The sequence below is a fragment of the Littorina saxatilis genome, linkage group LG10 (assembly GCF_037325665.1).
Source record: "Littorina saxatilis isolate snail1 linkage group LG10, US_GU_Lsax_2.0, whole genome shotgun sequence".
NCBI lineage: Eukaryota > Metazoa > Mollusca > Gastropoda > Littorinimorpha > Littorinidae > Littorina > Littorina saxatilis.
The window spans coordinates 18,130,577-18,140,698 of NC_090254.1; the positions used below are offsets into that span (position 1 = coordinate 18,130,577).

Sequence of the window (10,122 nt, forward strand, 5' to 3'; positions counted from 1 at the left end):
TGATCGTGATGAAACCCCCCCTTTGGGGCCCTCACTGATAGTAGGTTTGGTTGTGATCAATCAGAATGACGGGCGTAGTGGCGTGGTGGTAAGACGTCGGCCTCCTAATCGGAAGGTCGTGAGTTCGAATCCCGGTCGCTGCCGCCTGGTGGGTTAAGAGTGGAGATTTTTCCGATCTCCCAGGTCAACTTATGTGCAGACCTGCTAGTGACTTAACCCCCTTCGTGTGTACACGCAAGCACAAGACCAAGTGCGCACGGAAAAGATCCTGTAATCCATGTCAGAGTTCGGTGGGTTATAGAAACACGAAAATACCCAGCATGCTTCCTCCGAAAGCGGCGTATGGCTGCCTAAATGGCGAGGTAAAAACGGTCATACACGTAAAATTCCACTCGTGCAAAAACACGAGTGTACGTGGGAGTTTCAGCCCACGAACGCAGAAGAAGATCAATCAGAATGATGTGGGAATAAAAATGTATGACAGTTTGGTATGATGACATGTAATTCAAATATGCTGAAATGTAATATTATACATGATATAATATTATTATGGCTGTTGCCATGACCATGAACCCCAAGAAAGGTTTAATGTTATGTAAAATCAAAATACCAAAATCAAGCACCTACTAATCTGGTCTACGGTGCGGGAAGATTGAGGTCAACTTCGCCGCGCCGCGCTCATTGACTTGCGTCAAGGCCGATGCGCGTAGATTCCCAGAATGTTTACTTTCGGTTAGATTCTTCGACAGCATTCGCAGAGGTGACTGCCGTTACAGAGGTGAGTAAAACTGACCATCGAAAGGAAAATAAGATTCATATTGGTAATACTAATAACATACTTGCACAAGCATGTATCTACCAAAACTGTATCACACCCCTGACTCTCTTCCCACACTGTGTTAAGAAAATTTTCTTCCCGACGCTTCCGTCATCTGCTTCAGGGGAAATTCAAAGAGGTTGGTGAAGCTATTTATCTCTATCAATGAAGTATTACGAAGTGTTGCACATCGAGATAGGTCAGGTTAGTTCTGTTAGTGTCTATACTTAATGCCAATGGGTTTTTCGGGTTTGTATTTCGCGTATTTTACCCGTGAATCGGCCGAATGACGGGCCCGTCGCTGCACAGCTGCAAAGTTTGTCGCTTCGAGCGCAAAATCGTGAGGAAAACGCGTCTTGTAAGTAATGCTAATACATTCTACCAAAACCTAAACATGTCTGCACCAATCCTGCCAAGTGTCGTAGTTGTAGTCCCCCGCAAACAGCTGTAATCGTAAGAAGAATGTGATCATTCCTGCAGATTTGTGTGTCGTGCACCCGATTTGACCGAATTTTAGCGTGTCGTACACCCGCTGTGGCGTTTTGCACGTCGTGACGTCCACCCGATGCTCACGTTCTGTGTCGTCTCTCCGATCGTGCACTTACCTTTTGCACATGACCTTGTTTGTTTGTATTCTGATCGTCTTGGAGTGATTTTTCAGGGACAACATGGATCAGGTCATGGAAGTTGTGGAAGAAGAAGAAGCGGAGTTATCCGCTGAATTTATGGATAGTTACCTGGACATAGTCCAAACTCCAGAAAAGGAGGCAAAGGTGACACCCAAAGAAACATCGACACCCAAAGAGAAATCGACATGTAAGTTATATTTTATTATTATGTAAGCCTGTGCAGGATCATGTTTATGGGCCGCTCACACGTGGATTCTTGCACACGTCGATTCAGGTTTAGCGACAACAATGATGTAGCTGTAAACCTATTGAACTGACAGCTGAAAGCAGCGATTGGCTGCACCTCATGTCAATAGGTTATAGCTACAACATTGTTATCGTTTTTTGACAATAAGGATTAACGTGTGAGCCATCCATTACCACCAGTTGACTGTAGCTGTTGTCCGTGTGAAGGTATTGGCAACGCTTGATTATGATAATATGAAAGCGTACTGATCATGTTATAGTTATAGTTTTACAATGCAACAACGGACTATTGTACCTGAATAATGTTTATATACATTCGATCTGGTTAGACTAACACAAGCTTTTTGTATCTTGTTGTATGTGGACAGCTGCTGACGATGGTGCTGGGCCTTCGACAGAGAAGCCAAAGTCGCCCAAGAAGAAGAAGACACCCATGAAGAAGCTCAGCAATGCAATTTCTCTTTTAGAGATTAATAAAGTTATTGTATTGTACTGTATTGTATTGTATTGTAGAAGAAGATGGAGGCCTCGGCTGACAAGTCAGTGCACCAGTGCCACGAGTGTGGTAAAACGTACAAGCATTACTGCACCTTGTGGGCTCATCAGCGCTTTGATCCTGGTGAAGGAAAAACAAATCATGAATGCACCATATGTGACAAAAAGTTCACACAAAAAAATGATCTGACGTCACACCGCAACGTGAAGCATGACAAGATTAAGCCTTATTCATGTGATTCATGCGGCAGATCTTATGCAAGTCCTAAAAGCTTGTACCCCTCAAAGCATGTGTGCAAAGGGAAACCAAAAGAGGTGGCCTGCACCCAGTGTGGCAAGACCTTTGCACTAAAAAGGTTTCTGAGTGACCATGTCCGTTACCATCACACACGGGCAGGGTGTTCTTGTAAGGTGTGTTTTGCACACTTCAAGCACCGTGAACAGCTACGCCGCCATGTGGCGAAAGGCTGTCCAATGTCTGCATCTACTTGAGTATGCACACACATACTGCCCCAAGTGTGACATATGCCTAGATGCAAAGTTGCAAATGTTACCTCCCCCCCCCCCCCCCCGCCCCCTCCAAAAAAATCTGTTGCTGATTTTCCGACGTCAGTGTTCATCAACAGTTTATGATTGTACTGCAAAAGCAGCTTGCAGATAGAGAGTACATACAGTTTTTATGCCTATACAAAGTTGCGAATTTTAAACCCCAGATTCCCTTTTGTTGCTGATTTTCCGACGTGGTCATCGTGAGTTTATGATTATACTGCAAAAGCAGCTTGCGGATACAGAGATTACATAAATAAATGGTTATTTTGTTCACTATATACAGTTTCATGTTTCCAGTTTTTTTTATTTGTTTGTACATTGTTAGAGCATTAAAAAAACAAATTCAAGCCAGTTGTTCTTCTATGTTCTGTACTGTGATGGAAGATAACTTTATTCCTGCCCCAACACCCCTTTGCAATGGTTGAAAGGTAAGCGAGACTAAGAGTACTTACCAAGGTGTCTTTATCCACATTGGTGGTAAGATCCGGCTATTGTCATCTCCATGACTGTGTCTGAAAATGACTCCATGCCAGTCAGAATACAAAAGAACAAAGCTATACATGTAATTCGTGTTTATGTATGGGGGATGACACAATGTAACAAGTGAGAAAGGTCATGTGCAAAAGGTTAGTGCACGATCGGAGAGACGACACAGAACGTGAGCATCGGGTGGACGTCACGACGTGAAAAACGTCACAGCGGGTGTACGACACGCTAAAATTCGGTCAAATCGGGTGCACGACACACAAATCTGCAGGAATGATCACATTCTTCTTACGATTACAGCTGTTTGCGGGGGACTACAACTACGACACTTGGCAGGATTGGTGCAGACATGTTTAGGTTTTGGTAGAATGTATTAGCATTACTTACAAGACGCGTTTTCCTCACGATTTTGCGCTCGAAGCGACAAACTTTGCAGCTGTGCAGCGACGGGTCCGTCATTCGGCCGATTCACGGGTAAAATACGCGAAATACAAACCCGAAAAACCCATTGGCATTAAGTATAGACACTAACAGAACTAACCTGACCTATCTCGATGTGCAACACTTCGTAATACTTCATTTATAGAGATAAATAGCTTCACCAACCTCTTTGAATTTCCCCTGAAGCAGATGACGGAAGCGTCGGGAAGAAAATTTTCTTAACACAGTGTGGGAAGAGAGTCAGGGGTGTGTGTATGGGAGCACATAGTTGGAAAGGCGTGGTGAAGCGATCAAATCGAATCGTCCGTCTCAGTCAGTGCACTGCATGATCAGCCACCACGATTGAACGTCACTGTCTGTATTTTGTATGTAAGCAGAGCTTCCAAACTAGTTAAATCCTGATGTAGTTTACAAAAACAAAACAAAATCTCATTCCTGTTCCATTGTTATTCTTGTAGTTGTGATATATTCTAGTGAAACTGAAAGTAAGTGTTAAAAGCAGAAAAGCCGGACTGAATCAGGTAAATGGGTTGGGAAAGTTTTGCTAAGAAATCCTGTTATTTCCCTGGGTTAATAAGCATCTCTTTGTCCAACTATTTACACAATTTATTTGACTAGTTTGTGGTTTCAATTGAAATTATTGTTGTATTTATTTCTAGACTGCACGAACTTGCATTGATTGCATTTCATTGTTACAGCACAAAACACTGAATGACACATACTGATTGACGAGCATGCCAATAGCCTTCTCGTTTTACAGTATAGGTACTGATAGTTACATACAAGTTTGAATATCACTTTGAACACTGCCACATTCAGTTCTTTTCATCATTGAATAATTTTGTTTCAGGAAGCAAGCACCACTTTTGTCAGAAGTGTGTCAAGCTCAAAGTACTATTTCACAAAAGGTGAGAAGTTATTCGTTACATTTGCAACATTTATTGTTAAAAAATATTAAACATAAAGGCAGAATGTGTTTGTCTTGTGATTGTGATGCCTACAACTACACCCGCTTGTGATTTCTCAGTCAAGTTACTGCAGATTTGTGTATATTTCAGTCTCATGTGGTATTTGCCATATTTTTGTGTGAACATGTGTATTTTTCAAGACTTAGATTCTGTGATAACATAAAATACCATAACACATTTGACACCAGTGCATCATATAATATTTTTGGATAATTCTCATTACGCATGATTTTTTATTGTGTCACTGTGTGTACATTTACATGTGTTTTTAAATGTCAACAGGTGACAGTTCCACTTTTGGAAGAGGTGTGCAGTGAGATTGCAGAAAATGAATGCCTGTCAGCTGATCTGTGAAGCCATGTTAAAACCTTGGACTGTAAGTGTTTAGAATGAATACAATTTTGTTGGAGTAGTGTTTTCACTTTTGCTTATAATGTAAAACAATTTCAAGTTTAAATTTCAAGTTATTCAGTTACGCTGAGAATAAGCTGTCATATATAGTAAGCAGTGCTCCCTGTATGGCATACGTGTAATTATTGTTGATCATTCGCGTACACATTCCAGACTTCAATCAATCAATATGAAGCTTGTCAATGTGCAAGTGTTCTTTTTGGATACAATGGTGTGTGTGTTTGCCTTTGTGTTATACAAGGCAGGGAATTATCCCAAGATATGGACTAATAAAAATCTTATTGTATATATATATATATATATACAGTGGACCACCCCCCCCCCCCCCCAATTTGATAATCCCTCCCTTTTTAAGACCTTATTTTGTCGGTTTGTCTGTGCATAACTTCTGTAAATTTTCCTTCATTTTAAGACTGCCTCCTTTTAAAGACCCGCTTTCTCAGATTGTTTGAGGTAATACAAAGGTGGTTCTATTGTATGTGTTCAAGTGTAAGACTTTGTGGTCTGTTTGACAGGTGCTGTTCTTCGGGACAAACTTCAGGTGTTTGAGTCATGCCTTGGTCTACGAGGGAAGTTCCGGAACGCGGCCAAGGAAAAGGCTCACTCATTGTACTACGCAAGCCATGCAAGCATTACAGAGGTCACCAAGTCGACTCATGCATCAGCTTCCATTTGCCTCAGGATGTTTGAAAGGCTGGTCGAAGCAACCTATGGGTGCAAACAGGAAGACAACGCGAATGACCGACCGGTGCCAGTGTGTGAGGAAGGATGTGATCAGGTATGTTGCTGGGAGTGTGGTGAAGAAACTAAAAAAGAAAGTTTGGGGCCTCAAGAAAGGTGCATACAGATACGAGAAACTGCGCTGTTTAGAAGCACTGAGGTTCAGTGAGCTGTCAGAAAGTGATTGTGATTCTTCAACTGACATGACAACGGTGCTTAACCGAGGAGGACTGACATTTGTCAAAGACAACATTGTGCAAATGTTCCTTGACATGCAGGACATTTTTCGTCGGACTGTGGGTGTCGCTTGCTCTGCCAAAATGAAAGCTGATGACAAGGACTTTCTGCAACAGTGCCAAACCAATGATACAGTGCCTGTGCTTTTTTATGACACAGTTTATGCATTTGACATTTCTTTGAAAGTGCAAGAAGATGTTTTCGAAAATGCTGTCCTGCTTTTTACATTTAGTCAAGTTATGACTAAATGTTTTAACATCGAGGGGGGAATCGAGACGAGGGTCGTGGTGTATGTGCGTGCGTGTGTGCGTGTGTGCGTGCGTGTGTGTGTGTGTGTAGAGCGATTCAGACTAAACTACTGGACCGATCTTTATGAAATTTGACATGAGAGTTCCTGGGTATGAAATCCCCGAACGTTTTTTTCATTTTTTTGATAAATGTCTTTGATGACGTCATATCCGGCTTTTCGTGAAAGTTGAGGCGGCACTGTCACGCCCTCATTTTTCAACCAAATTGGTTCAAATTTTGGTCAAGTAATCTTCGACGAAGCCCGGGATTCGGTATTGCATTTCAGCTTGGTGGCTTAAAAATTAATTAATAACTTTGGTCATTAAAAATCTTAAAATTGTAAAAAAAAATTAAAATTTATAAAACGATCCAAATTTACGTTTATCTTATTCTCCATCATTTGCTGATTCCAAAAACATATAAATATGTTATATTTGGATTAAAAACAAGCTCTGAAAATTAAATATATAAAAATTATTATCAAAATTAAATTGTCGAAATCAATTTAAAAACACTTTCATCTTATTCCTTGTCGGTTCCTGATTCCAAAAACATATAGATATGATATGTTTGGATTAAAAACACGCTCAGAAAGTTCAAACAAAGAGAGGTACAGAAAAGCGTGCTATCCTTCTTAGCGCAACTACTACCCCGCTCTTCTTGTCAATTTCACTGCCTTTGCCATGAGCGGTGGCCTGACGATGCTACGAGTAAAATGGCATTGCGTTCAGTTTCATTCTGTGAGTTCGACAGCTACTTGTATTTTCGCCTTACGCGACTTGTTTTTAATTCAAACTGTGCACAGGATGCGGTCAAAAAGTAGACTCAAAAACAAAGAGACTGCCAACGTTCCAAAATATATTGCATTTTATCAAATATATTATGAAATATCAAATATATTGTGAATGTATTGTTTTGTCAATAACAAACGTTCCAACAACCTACCTGTCTTGTTTTTTTTATTCAAAAAGTAGATTGTTTTTCTATGTAGCCATACAAGTAGGGGGATGGTCTTATCCCAAATAAAAGACTGGGCAGATATAAGATAATAAGCACAGCAGTTTTCATGGGAAAGACTGTGTCTTTAAGACGTTTCTGTCACTGACGCCTGTAAGGGGCTCCGCTCACCTATGTAACTTCAGCAGGACCGACGACGCACTGCAGCTTATCCCTGCCCGCTACACGTTGCATGAAAGGAAAACAGGCCAAGTATTCATCATAATCCATATCGCGGCATAAATAATAGGCCGTGCGTCGTCTGTGCCGCGGAAACTGCGCAGGTATATTCTGCCCATAAGCTGACTGAGGTTAATGCCACATATATCGATCTCAAGTCATCATGCAGTATTTGCCGTCTAAAACGGACTCGTTTCTGCCCACAGCCCAAGCTATTATCACACAAAAATTGCTATTTATGACAGCTAAGACCGTATTTGTTACATTTTAGCAGTTTTGTTCCGGAGTTTCTACTGCAAACAAAAAATAATTGCACAGTTTCTTTCCCCATCACCCTGTGTGCGTTCCTCCGCCCTCTTCCTATGATTGTCTATGTCCCTCCCTGTCCTTAGTGATAAACTTTTAGTATAATTGGATTGTGTGTTTGTGTGTGTGTGTGTGTGTGTGTGTGTGTGTGTGTGTGTGTGTGTGTGTGTGTGTGTGTGTGTGTGTGTGTGTTCAAGAACAGATTGTAAGAAAAGGCCAAGCCTTAAATTTCTCTGTGGTTTTTATATTTAGTCAAGTTTTGACTAAATATTTTAACATCGAGGGGGAATCGAAACGAGGGTCGTGGTGTATGTGCGTGTGTGTGTCTGTCTGTCTGTCTGTGTGTGTGCGTAGAGCGATTCAGACTAAACTACTGGACCGATCTTTATGAAATTTGACATGAAAGTTCCTGGGTATGAAATCCCCGAACGTTTTTTTCATTTTTTTGATAAATGTCTTTGATGACGTCATATCCGGCTTTTCGTGAAAGTTGAGGCGGCACTGTCACGCCCTCATTTTTCAACCAAATTGGTTCAAATTTTGGTCAAGTAATCTTCAACGAAGCCCGGGGTTCGGTATTGCATTTTAGCTTGGTGGCTTAAAATTTAATTAATGACTTTGGTCATTAAAAATCTGAAAATTGTAAAAAAAAACTTAAAATTTATAAAACGATCCAAATTTACGTTTATCTTATTCTCCATCATTTGCTGATTCCAAAAACATATAAATATGTTATATTCGGATTAAAAACAAGCTCTGAAAATTAAATATATAAAAATTATTATCAAAATTAAATTGTCCAAATCAATTTAAAAACACTTTCATCTTATTCCTTGTCGGTTCCTGATTCCAAAACCATATAGATATGATATGTTTGGATTAAAAACACGCTCAGAAAGTTAAAACAAAGAGAGGTACAGAAAAGCGTGCTATCCTTCTTAGCGCAACTACTACCCCGCTCTTCTTGTCAATTTCACTGCCTTTGCCATGAGCGGTGGACTGACGATGCTACGAAACGAGGGTCGTGGTGTATGTGCGTGCTGAAAAATGGCAGCTACTTGACTAAATATTGTATTTTCGCCTTACGCGACTTGTTTTTTAAATCCGAGTTCACCACAAGCTGAGGACAATGTCAATGATGGACAAAGTGCACCGCGGGTGGAAAGAGTAGAGCATGAAGAACAGGTTGCGTGCCAGTGACACTAACATTAACAAGGTGTGAGACGGACAAAGTTAGCTACATTGGTGCTCAGTGATTTACAAGCATGTTTTCTGTTGCTATGTAAATTCTCCTGTCTTATGTAGAACACACACACTTTGTATTACATGGTTTTTTTACAATAATCTCATTTGGTGCTGGGTACAAATATTTTAAAAGTGTTCAGGTTCATGTTATTCTCTAGTTTCACTTTTTGTTTCACGCTCGACACGTGTTTGAATCTGTATCTGTCTGCAACTGTGAGTAAGTACACCTGAATCCAACATACTAAAGAGAAATAGAGAGCTTCAGTATTTCTGTACTTTAAAAAAATTGTTATTGCTTGCATTTTTCTTCCGTTGTATTTTTTATGTCTTGAAAATAATAAAAATTGCTTTGAAAATGTATTGTGTACCGCAGTCAGAAGTAATTTATTACTTTTGGGAGTTTAGTAACGTGATATCAGTTTTCAATTGTTCGTTCACTTATATTGCTTTCAGATTTAACACACAAGAAACAGCAGCACGGTTTTCGTTGCGAAAAAGGGCATGGCAGTGCTACGCGATCGAATTGTGTATTATGTACACGCGGTGTTCTTCTGGAAAAGACCGAAGCGACATGTGACGTCAGTCGTTCAGCCCGCGAGCGGTGGGAGGGGGGGGGGGGTTCACATGGTTTGTTTGTTTGTTTGTTTGTTTCAGACCCACACCCATATACACACATTTCACATGTAAACCATTTGTCCGCCCCCTGTCGATATTTATCGACTAAGTTCCTTGTCTGTTATGCGAAGCGTTTTAGCCCCGCCTCATTCGAACGGTTTTAATCTGCTTTGAAGAATGGGTATCTATGAAAACTAAATATTAAACAAGCATTGACCTTAAACGGTGTTCAAGAAAGCCGTCTCGTGGTGACACGGGTGTGAGACATGGATACCGTCTCTGGATCTGCACAAACAGTTGACCCGTGTCCAACCCGGCCGGATTCCAATCCGCGACCTTAAGTCACGCAAAACTGTTTCAAACCATACTGTGAGAGAGAGAGAGAAAGTGAGAGAGAGAGACAGAGAGAGACAGAGAGACAGAGAGAGATAATAAAGATAGGGAGAGTTCAGAACTCAAAACTCAGAACTTTATTACATAAGGATAAAGGTTT

The 10,122-nt window shown here is 40.7% G+C and overlaps 1 long non-coding RNA gene across 3 annotated transcripts; it reads left to right on the forward strand.

Moving 5' to 3' along the window:
- The first annotated feature begins 451 nt into the window (after positions 1–451).
- LOC138978315 (uncharacterized) lies at positions 452–6,219 on the forward strand. 3 transcript variants are annotated; one of them, XR_011459642.1, is made up of 4 exons: positions 452–778; positions 4,514–4,571; positions 4,914–5,007; positions 5,558–6,219. It is a non-coding gene; the product is annotated as an uncharacterized lncRNA (long non-coding RNA). The 3 variants fall into 3 exon arrangements; XR_011459643.1 differs by lacking the exon at positions 452–778 and adding an exon at positions 3,951–4,032; XR_011459641.1 differs by lacking the exon at positions 452–778 and having other exon boundaries at positions 3,929–4,571; positions 5,558–6,218.
- The last annotated feature ends 3,903 nt before the right edge of the window (positions 6,220–10,122 follow it).